The sequence below is a fragment of the Zootermopsis nevadensis genome, unplaced genomic scaffold, assembly GCF_977971745.1.
Source record: "Zootermopsis nevadensis isolate Lab colony 2312 unplaced genomic scaffold, Znev_1.0 Znev_ptg000028l, whole genome shotgun sequence".
Lineage (NCBI taxonomy): Eukaryota > Metazoa > Arthropoda > Insecta > Blattodea > Termopsidae > Zootermopsis > Zootermopsis nevadensis.
Window position 1 is genome coordinate 18,247,286 of NW_028259160.1, and position 21,180 is coordinate 18,268,465.

At 38.6% G+C, this 21,180-nt stretch overlaps 1 long non-coding RNA gene across 2 annotated transcripts; it reads right to left on the minus strand.

Annotated features, from left to right (window-relative positions):
* Window positions 1–550: 550 nt before the first annotated feature.
* LOC110840083 (uncharacterized) lies at window positions 551–19,018 on the minus strand. Of its 2 annotated transcripts, XR_015537326.1 has the most exons (4): window positions 11,306–19,018; window positions 5,984–6,245; window positions 3,182–4,630; window positions 551–953 (listed from the first exon to the last, which is right to left on the minus strand). It is a non-coding gene; the product is annotated as an uncharacterized LOC110840083 (long non-coding RNA). The 2 variants fall into 2 exon arrangements; XR_002546760.2 differs by lacking the exons at window positions 5,984–6,245; window positions 11,306–19,018 and having other exon boundaries at window positions 3,182–5,977.
* Window positions 19,019–21,180: the final 2,162 nt, after the last annotated feature.

Consider the following 21,180-nt stretch of genomic DNA (forward strand, 5'->3'; position numbering starts at 1 on the left):
GACTACATGGCACTACTACCCAGAAGACAGCCATCTTTCACCTACATTAAATGTTTGCAGTTTGCCACATTTAGTATTTGTATTTTGTCATAGGCAAGGGGCTATGGGGGAGCTAATATAATTTTCTTCTCATAATCATGGCACTAATTTTGATGAATAGAAAAGAATATGAAAAGAAGCAATTTTTGACACTGACTCTGAAGAAACAATCTCATTTGACACTTAAAAGTGAGCTTGATGAAGATAGTGTAGGAGTAGGTGGTAACAATAAAGCAACTGAAAGCCATGCGTAGGTCAGGTTGGTGGTATTTGTGATTTTGCCACTATGTCAAAGATCTATTGACATTCAAATACAACATCGTCGGAAGTTTCACTGAGCCTAAATGACGTTCTAGTTACCATTTTCTGGGCTGTTTCCTGGCCCTTCTGTCAATCTTAGGACATTTTTAAAATTTATGTTGTTGGTACAGAACATCAAATTTTAATCATCTGACTGCTTATTTGGAAAAGTTAGTTTCAAACGAAGGTGAAGAAACATAAAACGATAATGCTTTATTGTTTTGTATTTTATTTAATTAGCCATTTATCCCATGTTTCAATTTCACAAATGCAACTTTTACATTACAATTTTCAAATAACCAAAAATATTCATACAAATAAACATACTAAAAGATTATTAACAAGGAAACAAACATAAACATGACATTGATTGCTGTGTTTCTTTGTTCCTTCATAAAATTGTACTGCTCACATCTTTAAACAGCAATTCAGGTGGTGGGGATTTGCTCAACAATACTGGTCTATTTCAGCTGCAGACATGTCAAGAGTGCTGGTTTCTTTTTTGTACATGATTTGGTCAAATGAGTCTAGCTCATTTAGTAGATCAGACATGTCCATGGCAACCAGGTTGGGCAGTTTCAGTTCTGTGGCTGCTGGGATTTGGGTCATAAGATCTGAAAAAATATTTCTCTTTAGAAACTTTATTATAAGCCCTTAAGTACTTGTAAGTAGACATATAAAATGACAATACCAGGTCCTAATGTGTTGTAGAATCATTTAAATCATCTGTTAGTGGTTACCAATGAAACCTAATTACCTACACAGCACACATTCTGAATTTTGGATATTTGTATGCATACCTATTTTTCTTATGAGCCGGGATAGCTCAGTCAGTATAGTGACTAGCTATGGGCTGGACGACCGGGGTTCGATCCCCGACGGGGGAAGAGGATTTTTCCTCTAGCCTCTGCGTCCAGACCGGCTCTGGGGCCCACCCACAATGGGTACCGGGGTCCTTTCCCGGGGGTAAAGCCGGCCGGGGCGTGATACCGACCACTCACCCCCATCTAGTGCCGAGGTCAAGAAAGAGAGGAGCTATACCTCCACTCACCCCAAGCGCCTGTAAGGCACGTAGCGGGAAAAACTTTACTTTACTTTACCTATTTTGCTTGGAGACCTTGTTTCTTTGACAGGAGTGAGGCATTGTAACTCACAATTCTTTCAGATTCCCCTGAGAACCTCTGTAGCAGACTCTGGGCACAAAGTTTCATAAACTTTCACCAGGCTCTGCATGAACCTAACACTTGTGATACCTTAAGCATATGTAGATTGACTATTCTTTTTTACCATTTAATACTAAAACACTTTGTGTACTGCTAATCAAAGCTGGATAGATAGTTAAGCTAAGAGGAGGAGGGCACCTGGGAGTTGTTCGATATCCAGTACTAGTAACACTATGAATGGGGTGAGGCTGCATCTCTTGACACTAAGACCTGAAACAAGCCTGTGGTGTTAGGTACTGATATGAGATAATTCACAGGGAAAATTGAAATAGCTCAAGGTGAAACATACCCCAGTACTGCCCCATCTACTCCAAATCTGGTATCAACAACCATTGAATTGAACTCAAGTCTGTGCGGTGAGAAGATGGAGAACTAAAGCATGACCCTAGCTTATAATTAACCACCACATTGACTGAATTAACACTAAAGTCCCCTTGGGAATAGATTTAGGAAGGAAAATAGAAGAGAGAGCTGTTGGACCTTATACAATCCAGTTCAATCTGTGTCACCCAAAAAGCTACAGCTGTAAAATGTCCTTTTATGTTCGTCCCATTTCCTTCATTGTCCGGTAAGGTTTTTTCAACATAATTATGTCACATTTCTTGTTTCTAACATCCAAGCTACATGATCAGACTATCACAAACTTGTTTATTTTTCTATACTGACAACAGTAGTTGAACTGCATAATTGCAAAGTTCTCTTTTAATGCTGGCTTGAATGTATTTATTGTGATTCAGAATTTTTATAGTTGAATGCGTGAACTTCAATTATAAAACTGCTACACAAACAATTGTGTTATTTGTTTATTTAAATCAGTAATAAGCTAATTTTTTAAAGGAAAATAACTTGGAGTTGTCCAATCTAAAGATTAAAATGTAGAAAAATAAGAGTTTCTGTGTATGTGTATGAAACTTGGTCTCTTATACTGTGGGAGGAACAGAGACTGAGGGTGTTTGCTGATAAAGCTCTGAGAAGAGTATTTGGACTTAAGGATACATCAACAGAAGGATGGAGCAAATTACATAATGGGGAGCATCAGTTTGCCAAGAATTATTCAAGTAATGAAGTGAAGTGTAATGGGCAGGACATGTAGCACATGAAGGAGGACATGGGAAATGTATACAAAACATCAGTCAGAAAACTTAAAGGGAAATGACCAGATGGAAGGTTAATATTAAAATGGGTCCTAAAGAAGGATTATGTGAGGGTATGGATGGGTTATTCTGTCTAGACATTGTCCATGCATGGGATCTTGTAAGCACAATAATGTACCCATGGATTACATTACAGGCCAGAATTTTCTGAAAAAATGAGCAACCATAACCTTCTGAAAGAAGAATGTGCAATGTGGAGTTAGTTAGATAGTCAATCATAGCATAACATTAGAAAAAAATCCGTGATGTTAAATAGATAAAAATATTAGAAAAAAGAAACTTAAAACACCAATTTGATGATCACATGTATGATCATATGTATGAACTTTACCATTCCAGAAACTAAGAATCAGGAAAGGGATCATTAAAGGAGGACCAAGATGGACAGTCTGTAGCCACTAAACTGAACCAAATGACATAGCACATCCACTCTTTCCCTCAGTTTGGTCACTTCATGAGCCTTACCAATCTAAATCTTCATACGCTGCAGTATGTCAGATGTAAATGTTGACTGCAATTTTTCTGACACAGACAGAATACAGCTTGAACTGAACAGATGATCCAGAAATCCAAACAATGAAACAGTGATCCTGTCCACATATTGGTGGTGCTGAAAAACTTCAGTGATGGTTTTACAAAGTTGTTTCAATGCCAGACTGTTACAATATTGAGTTGTCAAGTATGAGAATAGTGGTGAACTTGGGTGTTTTACCTGTGGACAAGCATTCAGCAAAAGTCAAAGAATCAGGTTTTACATTAAAAAGTTCAATGAAACAAAGCTCTTGTAATGCAAGTCATATGTATCATTGTGGTTTATGCTTCCAGGTATAGATTCTGACCAAAAGGCACGCTTTACTCATCACCTTAATACAGCTTACAGTAGAGATGAAACCAGTTTTTTATATACAGCAGATAATACAAAAATGAATAAGTCATATCACCAGATAATGGGCAAAAACTAAGAGTACAATTGGATTGTACCTCATCTACTTTGAAACATTTCTATAAGAAGAAAAGAGTTGTGTAACATTCTCACTTAATTTAGTACATACATGAAACTAGTTGGGCTAATGAAGATGGCTGTGTTCTGGATTGTAGATCTGTACAGTCTAGAAGAAATTTACCAACATTTCGGAGATCATGAGTCACTGTCCTGATGATGGAACAGCAGGGACCTCTGAATATTTGTTAAGCTTCTACCAGACTACATGGTGCTACAACCCAGAAGACAACCATCTTTGTACTCACTGTTATGAGACCCTCAAATCCTACCTAGGTGTACTAATTAAAATGTGTTTAAAAAACTTACAGTAAAGTCCATACAGATAAACATTTGTCTGTGTTTCCTATTCAGAGTGGTCTGAAAATATAAACCTTACTGCCATTGCAAAACTTTTCTTTATGCCAGAAGTAATGCCTCAGAAAATCAGGAGAAATTAAAACTGAATATCAACATCACTTTCTGATCCTTATTGGTGAGATTAATTTACTGTGTAGGAACAAAAAACCTGTCACTGTGGCATGGTGTCCTCAGGCTGCAGATGGAGGAACAGCCTCCAATTATGGAGGTTAACTGCGAATATATTGAATAAGCAGTCACCAGCAGCTGACAGCTTGGGGATTGAGTATGAGGGAAACAACGTTTCCCTGTAAAAAAATTGTGGGAAATGGGAGTTGGAATCCATTGGATTTTGCTGGCCCAGCACAAATCTTCAGGTTCCCTAAGCCATCAGGTCGGTTGGTCGGTCAGTTGGCTGGGTGGATGGTTGGCTGGCTGGCTCGTTGGTTGGTCGGTCGGTCAGTTGGCTGGGTGGATGGTTGGCTGGCTTGTTGGTTGGTCGGTCAGTCAGTTGGTGGGTGGGTGGGTTGGTTGGTTAGTAGGAACAAAAATACCGTATGGAAAAACCCAGATTTCTACAAGAGAAGAGAAAATTTGTATGCATTCATGTTTTCTCAAAAGAATGCAAACAGACTCTTAATATAGGCAGACAATGCACACCATGAAATTTTATCATGGTTTAAATATTTTTGGACAGCATAAACAGATCAAAATTGGATTAAAAAAGTAATAGGAAATTAATTTTTGGGAGGCTTGCTATTGTAAGTTCAGACTCATTGACCATTTTGCAGCCATCTAAAACCCACAGATTGAAATGTTACTAGGACGCTATTATATGGGCTAGAAACTTGAGTCTTTTCACACACAAGACATGATATGACAAAAAAAGTTTGCTACCTTAATGTTGCATGTATATGTCAATTTCTGTAGCAACAAATATTTTAAATTATTTTATTTGTTCAGATTAATATTAATTTGCTACTTTAGATGTAGAATGAATTTTTAAGGTAGTGACTATTAATGAATATTTTACTTTAATCTTTCAGTTTGTTTACTGTTGTGTCATAGTTGGTGATAAGGTTTAAAATCAGGTTACTCCGAAACAAGGGTCAGGCATATTATTACTGTGTTAACCTCATCCTTAAATAGAACTCTGGCATAGTAGAGTACCAAACTATGAAGCACATTGTGTGTGAAAGGTCTGAATGCGAGAAACTTTATGGAAAGTTGAAATTTGTTAGATGCTAGGATCCAGTTTATCTTGTGCTCACATTATGCTGGTGGGAAGATTTTTACCAGCTCTACACGGTGTGGAATGTTTGAGATTGCAGGATCACTGGAATTGAACGACATGCACTTATCATGCTTGTTAGAACTCATACAAGCCAAGTTTCTCACTAGCTCTCTGGTCATCAAAACCAGAAGTTTAACACTACTAATACTAAAGTACAATCACGAATCACTCCCACCCATCTCCTTGCTCGAAGTATAGTTCCCTAAGATTTATCTGTCTTAATGCTATCTTCCTCTCTTCCTTCCCATCATTCAACTGACCATTTTCTACAAGGTTTCCTCACCAAAATTCTGTATGCATGTTCAGTCTTCCCTATCCTACTGAAATGACCTATTCATTGTAGCTGCCTAGACTTCAGTATCCTAACAATATCAGGTAACTTATATAATGTGTAAAGTTTATCATATGTAATATCCCGTCTTTGACTTATTTTTTCCTACCTTATGCTGCTGCACAATTGCTCCTTGCTGTGTAGTTTTTTCGGTTACCTTTTGCCGACATGACTCCTTTATATTTTTAATTTGCCTGTTATTATGTTAGGAAAATTGTCAAAAACCAATATAATATTATTTATATAGTATGAGAAATAAAACCGATGATATAAATACAATAAAGAGGAACACAGAAGTTTTACTAGAGGCTAGTAGACAGGTGTGCCGGCGCAGTGGCCACGCGGTCTGAGCCATGGTCCTCGTGTGCCTGGCTGCTGCGACCGTGGGTTCGAGTCCCACTCAAGGCTTGGATGTTTGTCCTCGTCCTTTCTCTCCCAGTCTGATGGATAAAGACTGGACACGGAAGCCAAGGCGAAACCACCGTGGTACTTTCGCAAGAAAACCCCAAAAGGGGTCACGACGTTGAAGCTGACCATAGACGATGATTGATTGATTGACTGACCGCTGCAACATCGATGAGACGGGACGATAATACATTACAGAAGAATTTGGAAGGGAGCAGCTGTTATTGTGAAGATACTATCCCAACATTCTGTTAGATAAAGATGGATAAATCAGGACGACCGTAAACTGGCCGAGTTTCGAAGCAGGTGTTACCCGTGCAAGTTAAATGTTAGAAACTGTCTTCGTAAGAAACCAACAATAATATTACTGCAAAGGCATGACATTGAATGTAATATTTACGAAGCCTTGACATTGAGTTAACTACACTGTAAGTCACGTATATTTGGCCTGCAGCGAATGCAGGTTTATCGTTTACCGATTGTACCAGTGTGCTAGTGACAACTGCGTCGCACTTCGAAGGTTCCAAATGTCGTCTCTTTTACCGGATATAAAGACTGGAAGGTTTTCGTGGGTTTCTAAGCGATATTAACTTAAAATGGGCCACGATCGCTTCTATTCACAACCTTCCAACTAGGAATTTATACTTTTCCTGCCATTTGACACAAAACAAAATTTGCTGCTGAAAATCATGCACTCACACAACAATACAATGTGACACAAAAAAACATCTTAAGAACAACAAAAACAATGAGACACAACAAAGCATTGAGGCACGACAAAACAACACATCACACTCAAAATAAAACATCTCATAATTTTAAAACTATATGAGCTAAAGTACATAATATAAAAATTAACACCAATTATACAAAAGACAAAAACAGTAATGAATTACATACGTCATGAACTGATGCACTCACACAACAATACAATGAGACACAAAAACAACAACAACAACATAAGACACAAAACAACAAAAAGACACGACAAAACAATGAGTCACTAGAAAAAACACACCACACTCAAAATAAAACATCTCATAAGTTTAAAAAAACACATAACCTAAAGTACTTATCTTGAAAATTAATACCAATTACACATAAGATTGTAACAGTAATAAATTGCATACGTCATGAACTGATGCAGTCACACAATACAATGAGTCACAAAAAACAACATAAGAACAAAAAACAATAAGACACGACAAAACAATGAGGCACGACAATACAACACATCACACTCAAAATGAAACATCTCATAAGATTACAAAACCATATGAACTAAAGTACATTACTTAAAAATTAATGCCAACTAGACATAAGACAGTAAGAGTAATGAATTACATACTTCATGAACTGATGCACTCACACAACAAAACAGTGAGACACAAAAACAACAACATAAGACACAAAAATACATAAAGACACGACAAAACAACAGATCACACACAAAATAAAACATCTCATAATATTAATAAAACATATAACCTAAAGTACATAACTTGAAAATTAATACCAACTAGACATAAGATAGTAACAGTAATGAATTTCATACGTCATGAACAGATGCACTCACACAATAATACAATGAGACACAAAATAACAACAACTTCAGAACAACATAAATAATGAGACACAACAGAACAATGAGGCACGACAAAACAACACATCACACTCAAAATAAAACATCTCATAAGATTAATAAAACATATAACCTAAAGTACATAACTTAAAAATTAATACCAACTAGACAAAAGACAGTAACAGTAATGAATTACTTACGTCATGATCTGATGTAATCATACAAGAAAACAATGAGACACAAAAAACAACATAAGACACAACAAATACAATAAGACAACAAAACAATGAGGCACAACAAAACAATGAGACACAACAACAACAACAACAACATAAGACACAACAAAAGCAATAAGACACAACAAAACAATGAGGTACGACAAAACAACACATCACACTCAAAATGGAACATCTCATAAAATTACAAAACAATATAACCTAAAGTACATAACTTAAAAATTAATACCACCTAGACATAAGACATGAATTACATACGTCCTGAAGTGATGCACTCACATTTCATCAGGACCTTCTCTTGACTTCACTACACTTATGAAACCTTCTCATCCTCACCCCAATTAACCTCCCTTCATTGCACCTACGAATTAATTCCCTTCACTTCACCTCATTTATCACTTTTCTAACCTTCTTTCTAAAAGTAATTGGTTTAGAGGAGAGAGTCCTTAATAGATCCGCAGGTAGCTAGTTCCAGATTTGGATGGTCCTATTTACAAAGGAATATATTCCGATATCCTTTGCTTTCTGCTCCTAATTTTCCGAATATGATTGACCCTGCTCAGATAGTACGGCCTTTGCAATCTGTCACCTATAGCTTTCCACGCCCGTTCTACCGTGTACGCTTTGAAGAGAGCACATATACGCGCTAACTTTCTACGCTGTGCCAGGGTTTCCCAGTTCGAATCGATCCTATGATACGCAAATTTACATGCTTTCTTTTGCACACGTTCTAACTCATTTATCTGCCTCTCCCTGTAAGGAACCCAGCACGCCGCCCATATTCCAGAATCGAACTCACTAGGGATGTGTAGGCTAGACTTTTAGTGTTGTTACTATTACTATTGTTAATGTCACGAAAAAAGGAAACTAAAAACGTCACCAAAAACCTACATTCAGATTATGCAAAGATGAAACCTCTCAGTATAAATACAAGCACGTTTTACACAAATATCAATAAATTGAACATCATCTAGGTCCTCAAGTTGCTTACATAACAGCCTTAGTTTTAACCTGACAGAAGAATACTGGGATACTGGGAACGACAACTTATCGTTGGCTTCATTCACAGACATTCGGTACACCTTGGACGAGGGATCGGCCCGTCGCAAGGCCTCTATCTGTACAAAGGACTGCACAACACAGAAAGCCGCCGACAAACATGCATAGCTGAACGGGATTCGAACCCACGGTCCCAGCGACTAAGCGACACTAGGCAAACGCCTCAGACCGCGCGGTCCCTGCGGACCAGACAAAAGAATAGAATGTAGACTCTGGGTGGAACTGTCGTTCTTCCCACCGTCCTCATAGGTGAATGCGAGTATTCAACTATAGTGTGTCGAAATGAGAGGAGAAATCAAACATCCTGCTTGTAATGTAAGGGGCCCCACCCCGCCCCAATCTGTGGTTGCCAACCCAAATTTCTAATGCAACCTCCAATTAACTCGATAGCTCATTACAAAACGGAATATTCATGAGAGCGTAAACAACTGACTTAGCCACTGAGCCAGTCCCATCGTAAGGACGGAATAAAATCTTAAGTAACTTATTTTGAAACAGCCATCCGTCCTCATCCTTCCCGATTCATTATTCATATCACCCACTCATTCGACGATATATAGTCTGAGGTACCGAGAATGATAATATCTATCATCATCATCATCAGTCCGTCTTTCCATTTTGAAAGTTGGTGACCCATCATTAGACACGATCCAGAATCTGTGTTAACTGCGGGAAATCTTGAAGTAGTTTCCTGATGCATTCCTCAAAGTTTGTTTTAGGCCGCCCCTAACGTGGGTAGCAGACGCCATATGATGGATTTAAGAGGCATATCATCCACTGACGGGACCATCACCCCACCTAAAGGGGCTCCTCCGACCGAAGCCGTGGGCCCCCTTAGGGAGACTGGTTATTTACCGCCGCCCGACATTCGGCGTCGAGTTGCTGGCTGTACGGTCTACTCGGTTACCGTATCAGGCTGACCCGGCCAGACAATAGATTATATCTCTAAGTTTAGTTTAATTTGTCATCACATACGCAGAAACCTCAATTCCCTCTCGCGTTCAAGAGGGCAACTTAAGTAGAAGAGGAATTGTTGTGTTTAACTCAAATAATAATTTCACTTCCAGTAGCCTTCGACCACATTACGTCTGGTAACACTGCATGCCATTCTAAGAAACGTGTTGTATCGAAAACTTTACAATCTGCAGTTCCACAGCCACGGGCGCCTCGGACAATAGCTTGGGCTGCTTACGTCTGTGGCATCAGATATGGCACCTTCAAGGCTCTTCTATATTTCCAAGAATGGCGTGAAGCCGACTGGAAAATCTACAGGAGACACACCACATTCTGAATATATGTAAGAATTTCAAATTGATCAAGAAATTATACGTTACTTTCCTTATGAATTTCTGTACATATTTCGATGAATCCTAGGGTGATAAGGTCCAGAATGCGGTACGTGATTCTAAGTCACGTTCATCTGTAGGTTTTATAGGCAATTGAATTGAAAACCCAAGCAACTTAATCACAGCCATAATGAGGTGACTGTAGAAGTCATGTGAAATCATTAGATGACACTGATAAGCCTATTTTCGTATTATTAAGTTGTTCTTTTCTCATCTGTGAAGACTAATTACGCAGACTTTTAAGGTTCCGGCATCAGTGTCACTAAGTGTAAAATAATACACCAAAATGTTTCATCATCAAAGACTTCCAGACCTCAGGCCAGTCGCGTAATGATTTGGACAGAACCCCAAATTCAGAGGTTGATGAAACAGAGTTTAGAATACTCGTCAAGCTGGAAGTCAGTGACGTCGACCGAAAATCCTTGGCTCATCATCAGAATGTGAAGCTTAGTAGCCACCAGCAACAAGAGAGGCGAATATGCGGTAGAATATAGTGGCCCAAAACATCGAAATCCGCGTAAAAACACAAAATTATAAATAATATAACTTAAGTCACCCCGCGTCTCGTCTTTCGTATTCGACGGAGTAATGTATCAGATGTTGCGTGTTGAGATATTCTGTCCAGTAATGATTGAAACCCACACTGCTACGACTCCGCATATCAGAAGCATGTAATTTGGTCTGTCGTGCAGCAGTCGCGATGACTGGATCTGTTATGCAATGTTAAAAGGAAAATTGTGATATCTGTCGTGCCACAAGTCTTCTAAGAGCTGCCGGTATCAAGTACTTTCTTTGTGTTCAAGGCGTTGCAATATTTTTGGAGAAAAAAGATTGGGTAAATCTGAAGAGCTACTACACACACGCACACTTATATACACTTATATACACGTGTATATATATATATATATATATATATATATATATACTGTGACAACATACACAATTTTTGTCGAAAGCATAGGAAATCGATATAAATTACTTGTGACTCTCTCCTCACCTTCATTTTGCGTGAGATGTTGTTTCGTAGCTCTACAACCCTGTTGTTCGTTTTCGCCGCTTCCTTTTCGGAGGTTTCTTGGTCTTGAAGTATGCATTTTTGAGTAGTGAGTGACCAGCCCACTGCCTCTGCACAATTTATACTCAATCCTGATTTCACTGCCAGAGCCATCTATGGCAAAGAAAATTACGTCTCACATTTAACACAGGATTCGGTCAAGGAGTGCAAAGAAAGTGCAGAACACAAATCCTTTGAAAACCGTTACGTTTCTTCAAAAATATTTCTAGAATTAGTTCTCACAATCCTGTACCAAATTACACCTGATTTAAGAAGCGATTGTGGCAAAATCCGCAACTTCAGAAACTAAAAATAATTACCGAATAAATGGAATACAGAATGGTGTGAATTATTTGGTAATAACACAACCAACGTGAAAAACTGAAATGCTTCTTCAGGCATAATGAACGTGTTTCATCAAATCCCACAGTTACAGATAAACAGGACACGGTGAGTGTCTTGAAATTTTGCTGATTCATACGGATTCATAAATAACGGATGAACGTACCAATGCCACGTCTAAATGTGAGACAGGAAAGGAAGACATTGAGGAATCAATGCCAATACGGCTGACAGCGATTTTTTAAAAAAATTAAAATTATTAAGTCATACTTGAATGATCTGTGACAAGAGCACGGCACAACTAGATGCAAAATATAATAACTTATCAAGCATAACTCCAATTTACTTGTGGCTAACAGGTGAGAGCAAAATATTTTTAACATCTTCCAACGTGCTGCAAAGTAAGCATAAACCTGATTATCTGCAGGAGCAAAGGATGTACGTCTTGGTCTTACAAATGCCCAAGGTCTGAAACTTGACAAGAAATCTGGCAGAGGTTTCTTTATTCCTACTTGTTTCGCAAGAACGCCTTTCCCCAAACAGCATCTGTGATGATAACTTCAAGCCTCTGCACGTATGAGCAATCTTCGTGTACTTCGATAAATTCTGGATGATTTTGTGCCAGACTCTGTTCAGGTATAAAGGACGTACTTGGATGAATCACAGCGTTACGGAATGCAGAATACGAGAACGACATATGTTGGAAAGACCTTGGTCTGTGACATCAATCGAAAAGAGAATGGACGCACTTTGTCATGTGGAAATGATAAAACGGAAGCAATGAAATCCACAATCCTAGACTTTTTATGTAGAAGTCACTCGGGATGTATGGCTTTTAGTAATTCCAGACTCTTTGTTAAAGCTATTAAGTCACTCTTGCCTGAAATGCGAAAATTTCGTTCCGAATGTCAACGTGAATTCGCACAATTAATACGAATCACGCGCTTGGTTTGTTAGTTGGTTAGTTAGTTAGTAAGTTGGTTAGTTGGTTAGTTGGTTAGTTAGTTAGTTGGTTAGATAGTTAGTTAGTTAGTTGGTTAGTTAGTTGGTTAGTTAGTTGGTTAGTTATTTGTTGGTTAGTTGGTTAGTTACTTACTTAGTTACTTAGTTATTAGTTAGTTAGTTAGTTAGTTGGTTGTTTAGTTGGTTGGTTAGTTGGTTAGGTGGTTAGTTAGTTAGTTAGTTAGTTGGTTAGTTAGTTAGTTAGTTGGTTAGTTAGTTAGTTGGTTAGTTTGTTGGTTAGTTAATTAGTTAGTTGGTAGGTTAGTTAGTTGATTAGTTAGTTAGTTGGTTAGTTATTTGGTTAGTTGGTTAGTTGGTTAGTTAGTTGGTTAGTTAGTTGGTTAGTTAGTTGGTTAATTAGTTGGTTAGTTTGTTGATTAGTTAGTTGGTTAGTTAGTTGGTTAGTTGGTTAGTTAGTTGGTTAGTTGGTATTTTGGTTAGTTAGTTGGTTAGTTAGTTGGTTAATTAGTTGGTTAGTTAGTTAGTTAGTTGGTTAGTTATTTGGTTAGTTAGTTGGTTAGTTAGTTGGTTAGTTAGTTGGTTAGTTAGTTAGTTAGTTGGTTAGTTAGTTGGTTAGTTAGTTGGTTAGTTAGTTGGTTAATTAGTTGGTTAGTTTGTTGGTTAGTTAGTTGGTTAGTTGGTAGGTTGGTTAGTTGTTTAGTTAGTTGGTTAGTTAGTTGGTTAGTTAGTTGGTTAGCTAGTTGGATAGTAGTTGGTTAGTTATTTGGTTAGTTGGTTGGTTAGTTGGTTAGTTAGTTGGTTAGTTAGTTAGTTAGTTAGTTGATAGGTTAGTTGGTTGGTTAGTTGGTTAGTTTGTTGGTTAGTTAGTTGGTTAGTTAGTTGGTTACTTAATTGGTTAATTAGTTGGTTAGTTAGTTAGTTAGTTAGTTGGTTGGTTAGTTGGTTAGTTAATTGGTTAGTTAGTTGGTTGGTTAGATAGTTGGTTAGTTAGTTGGTTAGTTAGTTGGTTAGTTAGTTTTTAGTTAGTTGGTTAGTTAGTTGGTTAGTTAGTTGGTTAGTTAGATGGTTAGTTAGTTGGACAATAAAGAACGAATTTGGTCATATCCCTTACCGGATAAAATGGAGTTACTAGTTTCTACCGGTCTTAAGTCTGAAGATTTCATTCCATATGCCAAAGCACACAAACATAAAAGTACAAATCACAAAATATCTTCCAGCGAATCGACATTACTTACCTTAATGTAACATGAAACTAATTCAGAAAGGTAAATATGATACAACGTAATTCATCCTTACACAGTTACATGATTAATATTAGAACGTAATGATTGGGGCCCCACCCCGCCCCAATCTGTGGTTGCCAACCTAAATTTCTAATGCAACCTCCAATTACCTCGACGACACATTACAAAATCGAATACTCATGAGGGTGTCAACAGCTGACTTAACCCAGTCGTGGTCAACGTGGTGGTCGTAGTAGTGATGAATATGGTGATGATGGTGGTGATGGTGATTCTCGATGTACTGGTGGTCGAAGTGGTCGTAGTGGTGAACGTTGTCTTGTTGGTGCCTGTGATTGTGGTGGTCATGTTGGCGGTGGCCGACGTTGTGATGGTGGTGTGTGCGGAATAGTTGGTGGTGGTGCCGGTCGAGGTGATGTTTGTCATGTCGGAGGTGATCATAATTTGGCGTTGCTCTTGGTGGTTGAGGGGATAGTCTAGGTTTAGGTAATGGTCATCGCGTTATTGTAATGGTGATGATAGTGATGATTGTCATATTGATGTTTGAGTTTGTGGTGGTCATCTTATTGGCGGTCGTGTTGGTGGTCGTCGTGATAATAGATTTGTGGTGCAGGTTTCCATAATGATGGACGTCGAGATGTTAATTGCGGTGTTGATTGTAGTGGTCCTACAAATCGTTGTAATGAATATCGTGGATTAGTACGTGGTAGTGATCGTTGTGTTGGCGGTGGCGGTGGTGCTGGTGGTGATGCTGGTATTGCTATTGGTGTTGTGAGTTGTGATCGTGATTGTAGTGCTGGTAGTATTTCTGGAGATGGTAGTGGTGATCGTCGTTGTCGTGGATGCCATTGTGGTAGAAACGTGGTAGTGATGTTCGTGGTCTTAGTGGTCGTGCTGTTTATTGTAGTTGTGGTTTCTAGTCGTAATAATGAAGGTCATGATCGTTTCATGTTTATGGTCGTAGCGGCTATGTTAGTGGTGTTAGTCATCATCATGGTGGTGGGTGTCGTGACAGTTGTTATCGTAGTTATCATGGTGTTCGTGTTAGTGTTGTTAGTGATAGTTTTGGTCGTGCTAATAGTCGTGTGGTAATCGTAGTGGTTTGGTGGTTGTGCCGGTGGACGTAGTGGTAATGGTCATGGTAAATGAGGTGATGGTGATAGAAACGGTCGTGGTAGTCGTGGTGTTGATATTAGTATTAGTGCTGTTGATCGTGGTTTTGTTGGTGTTGGAGGCACTAGACGTGGCGGTCATGGTATTCGTGGATGCGGTGGTCGTAGTGGTCTTGGTCGTTATTTTCGACTTCGTTGTCGTCGTCGTGAGGGTTTTAGTTGTGATGGCGGTCGTGTCGTGGTCGTGATTGTGGAGGTACTCTTCACAGCGGGTGTGGGAACGTTGGTGTTTGTGAGTGTGGTGTTCGTGGACGTGGTGGCGTCGTGTTTGTCGTGGTGGTGTTGGTTTTTGTTAGCGGTCACGGTCGTGGTGCTGTTCTTGGTATTTTCGTGGTGGTGGTCGTGATAGTTACGGTCGTGTTGAAGGGGAACGATAAATCAAAGAACTATTTTAAAAAATCCCACCGTCATTATGTTCAAGGAGGGTAAAAAAAGAAAAGAAAAGAAAACCAAATTAAGTACACTTAAAATAGAGTGTGGTTTACATAATCACAAATTCATCCAACCATTTCAACAACAGCAATGTAAATGAAAGAAACAAACAGTGGAAACATATTCTTCTTCTACTACGAACCCTCACATAAACATATGTATTAAGCAAGTTTTATGACTTGGTCCATAATAAAATGTCGTATTCTGCCAAAATATAAACTTCCGAACAATCTGGCAAAATCAATGAATACACATCTCATAAGTTTATTTGGCGTTAGAAATTTGAACACTCCAACAAACAGACTCCAACGCACACTTGTTTTACAAGTGTTCATTTATTAAGAATGAAATAGTTTTACAGTTTGAAAGAACACGAAATATTGTGTTGGGAAGAAGAGGTGAAATATTTTTAAAATTAAAACCTTGGGGAGAGATTATTACCGAGGATGAGGAGAAGCTGCATCCTGAAAACAAATTATTTTAGGAAAATTCATTGCGGAAATTGTTTTCGAAAAATTCTTGGACAAATTGCTTTCGGAAAGTATTTGTTGAAAACATTAAATTCTTTTCAGAAAACATTAAAATTATTGAAAAAAATTTGTTTCGGAATATTCGTTGTGATGGTTAACTTTCTCTTTGCGCCAGAACTCTCTAAATATTTCCGGAGAATTCTTGAAAAAATTCTTGTTGGGAATTTCTTTGCGGTGGTTAATTTTAACGGTTGAGCCAGAATTCCTCGAAATATATCTACTTTCGCTTCAGTCACTCCTCACTCTCATCACATTCGCCCCTTTCTCTCTCTCCTCATTCCTTGTAATTCTACTAACACTTCATTAAATTCCACTCCGCCAAACACCATTTTAATCCGCTCAATTCAACTTTCTACTCCAGACTTCAATCCACTCATTTACAATTCATACATACTACAATCACGCTTCACTAAATTCCTGCCACTGCTGCACCCTAGAAGCACTCAACTGACACAAACACCTTTCTTATACTCCACCCCGGCATACAACCAACAGCACGCCACTCTATCCCACACCGTGTCAACATACTAATTCAGAATGCCAAGAAAAATCTAACATAACATGTAAAATCTGAAGCAAACGTAAGAATAAGTCAATGACGAAACAGCAAAGCACATGAAGAAATCTAAATCAAAGAGATATTACCGTCACGAGAGCAAATAAAAATAAAATCCTGAAAACTAAAAATGAAATAAGAGCATGAAACAAGATTGGGTAAATACAATAAACTTAATGGAGTTAAAAAAAGACATTTTAGGAACAAAATGAATACGGGCACTTCATTCAGACCGCATAAAATTGCAACTAAATCAGCGCTAAAGTTTGGCACCGAAACCTGAATTCTAAGAAAGGGTGACGAGGCGATTAGATTATTACCTCTTGAGATTACTGAGAGTATGACGATAGGTTATCCGAACAGATAAATTACAAAATTATCAATGAAGAACCGATTGAAGAACACAAATATTATAAATGACATACAAATGTTAAGTGGACAGGAGAAAACTTACATATAAACGAACACAAACAAGGGATTAAAGGAAGAACTAGAAGTCAGTGGAAAGGCAAGATTTATTTATTTAAACTCGGAACTGGCCCGATGGCACTCAATTCACGCTAAGGAAGAAGAAGGAAAAGAATCGAACCTCTTCAGCAAAATACGTCTAAAGATTTACACACGTCACTTCCAGCACTGAAGCACGTGACTGAAGGACTAGATCTTGACGCAGTGTTTACAACAAAGGTAGGAAATGCTCTTATGTACATCTTCCGGCCAAACGTACACAAATAATGTAAATGAAGAAATGGCGATTTATACTACCCGTCAAGCATTGATGAGACATAAAGCAACGAGACGTCTTCATTTGGGATAGTGTTCTAAGCTCTAAGGAAGTTAAAATCAAATCATAGTTACGTGAGATATCAGACTGAAAAACCCGATACTGGCAGAAACTGACAAATTTCCTTTGAATATATTTTAATTTATTAGTCTGTCAGTGAGGGATTATTTCATACGACCGAGACATGCTCTAGATGTGACGTGATTAAGGCATTATAAAGAACAGTAAAACTGTCTCTAGAGGATACATTATATGCAACAATACGAGGAAGCTCTAATGTCATAAGTGCCTGAGAATTCACGTAATATAGATGGATCACTCATGACGATAAGAATGCAATTTAATACACATAATAACACCTACGCCTTTATAGATTTAGTACGCAAAATTAACTAAGACCAAAATAATTAGAGTCAAGCTGCTCCTCTTAATTGAACGTCTGTCTGTTCACATATTAATATCAAAAACAACAACAATAATAACACCACCAAGAATGCGAGTATTGAACTATAGTGTGTCGAAATGAGAGGAGAAATCAAACATCCTGCTTGTAATGATTGGGGCCCCACCCCGCCCCAATCTGTGGTTGCCAACCCAAATTTCTAATGCAACCTCCAATTAAGTCGATGGTTCATTACAAAACGGAATATTCATGAGAGCGTAAACAACTGACTTAGCCACTGGGCCAGTCCCATCGTAAGGACGGAATAAAATCTTAAGTAACTTATTTTGAAACAGCCATCCGTCCTCATCCTTCCCGATTCATTATTCATATCACCCACTCATTCGACGATATATAGTCTGAGGTACCGAGAATGATAATATCTATCATCATCATCATCAGTCCGTCTTTCCATTTTGAAAGTTGGTGACCCATCATTAAACACGTTCCAGAATCTATATTAACTGCGGGAAATCTTGAAGTAGTTTCCCGATGCATTCCTCAAAGTTTGTTTTAGGCCGCCCCTAACGTGGGTAGCAGACGCCATATGATGGATTTAAGAGGCATATCATCCACTGACGGGACCATCACCCCACCTAAAGGGGCTCCTCCGACCGAAGCCGTGTTCCCCCTTAGGGAGACTGGTTATTTACCGCCGCCCGACACTCGGCGTCGAGTTGCTGGCTGTATGGTCTACTCCGTTACCGTATTAGGCTGACCCGGCCAGACAATAGATTATATCTCTAAGTTTAGTTTAATTTGTCATCACATACGCAGAAACCTCAATTCCCTCTCGCGTTCAAGAGGGCAACTTAAGTAGAAGAGGAATTGTTGTGTTTAACTCAAATAATAATTTCACTTCCAGTATCCTTCGACCACATTACGTCTGGTAACACTGCATGCCATTCTAAGAAACGTGTTGTATCGAAAACTTTACAATCTGCAGTTGCACAGCCACGGGCGCCTCGGACAATAGCTTGGGCTGCTTACGTCTGTGGCATCAGATATGGCACCTTCAAGGCTCTTCTATATTTCCAAGAATGGCGTGAAGCCGACTGGAAAATCTACAGGAGACACGCCACATTCTGAATATATGTAAGAATTTCAAATTGATCAAGAAATTATACGTTACTTTCCTTATGAATTTCTGTACATATTTCGATGAATCCTAGGGTGATAAGGTCCAGAATGCGGTACGTGAATCTAAGCCACGGTCATCTGTAGGTTTTATAGGCAAGTGAATCGAAAACCCAAGCAACTTAATCACAGCCATAATGAGGTGACTGTAGAAGTCATGTGAAATCATTAGATGACACTGATAAGCCTATTTACGTATTATTAAGTTGTTCTTTTCTCATCTGTGAAGACTAATTACGCAGACTTTTAAGGTTCCGGCATCGGTGTCATTAAGTGTAGAATAATACCTCAAAACATTTCATCTTCAAAGAATTCCAGACCTCAGGCCAGTCGCGTAATGATTGGGGCACCACCAAGCCAACCAAAATTTGGACAGAACCCCAAATTCAGAGCTTGATGAAACTGTTAGTGACATCGATCGAAAATCCTTGGCTCATCATCAGAATGTGAAGCTTAGTAGCCACCAGCAACAAGAGAGGCGAATATGCGGTAGAATATAGTGGCCCAACATATCGAAATCCGCGTAAAAACACAAAATTATAAATAATATAACTTAAGTCACCCCGCGTCTCGTCTTTCGTATTCGACGGAGTAATGTATCAGATGTTGCGTGTTGAGATATTCTGTCCAGTAATGATTGAAACCCACACTGCTACGACTCCGCATATCAGAAGCATGTAATTTGGTCTGTCGTGCAGCAGTCGCGATGACTGGATCTGTTATGCAATGTTAAAAGGAAAATTGTGATATCTGTCGTGCCACAAGTCTTCTAAGAGCTGCCGGTATCAAGTACTTTCTTTGTGTTCAAGGCGTTGCAATATTTTTGGAGAAAAAAGATTGGGTAAATCTGAAGAGCTACTACACACACGCACACTTATATACACTTATATACACGTGTATATATATATATATATATATATATATATATATATATACTGTGACAACATACACAATTTTTGTCGAAAGCATAGGAAATCGATATAAATTACTTGTGACTCTCTCCTCACCTTCATTTTGCGTGAGATGTTGTTTCGTAGCTCTACAACCCTGTTGTTCGTTTTCGCCGCTTCCTTTTCGGAGGTTTCTTGGTCTTGAAGTATGCATTTTTGAGTGGTGAGTGACCAGCCCACTGCCTCTGCACAATTTATACTCAATCCTAATTTCACTGCCAGAGCCATATATGGCAAAGAAAATTACGTCTCACATTTAACCCAGGATTCGGTCAAGGAGTGCAAAGAAAGTGCAGAACACAAATCCTTTGAAAACCGTTACGTTTCTTCAAAAATATTTCCAGAATTAGTTCTCACAATCCCGTACCAAATTACACCTGATTTAAGAAGCGATTGTGGCAAAATCCGCAACTTCAGAAACTAAAAATAATTACCGAATAAATGGAATACAGAATGGTGTGAATTTTTTGGTAATACCACAACCAACGCGGAAAACTGAAATGCTTCTTCAGGCATAATAAACGTGTTTCTTCGAATCCCACAGTTACAGATAAACAGGACACGGTGAGTGTCTTGAAATTTTGTTGATTCGTACGGATTCATAAATAACGGATGAACGTACCAATGCCACGTCTAAATGTGAGACAAGAAAGGAAGACATTGAGGAATCAATGCCAATACGGCTGACAGCGATTTTTTAAAAAAATTAAAATTATTAAGTCATACTTGACTGATCTGTGACAAGAGCACGGCACAACTAGATGCAAAATATAATAACTTATCAAGCACAACTCCAATTTACTTGTGGCTAACAGGTGGGAGCAAAATATTTTTAACATCTTCCAACGTGCTGCAAAGTAAGCATAAACCTGATTATCTGCAGGAGCAAAGGATGTACATGGGATGATAATCTCAGGCGGGATCTATGGGAGATAGGAGTTGAAGGAACCTGGATTTTGTTGGCCCAGTACAGGGTCCAGTTTAGGGCTTTGGTTAATTCGGTGATGAACTTTCGGGTTCGGTATGCCATCTAGTTAGTTAGTTAGCAAAGGATATATGCCCAAGGTCTGAAACTTGATAAGAAATCTGGCAGAGGTTTCTTTACTCCTACTTGTTTCGCAAGAACGCCTTTCCCCAAACAGCATCTGTGATGAGAACTTCAACCTCAACCTGGATCAACGAATATACTAAACGGATTTAAATTCATGCTAATAGACCTCAAAATATACAATTAGTTCTTCCACACCAATATTCAGGTCGGAGCTGAGA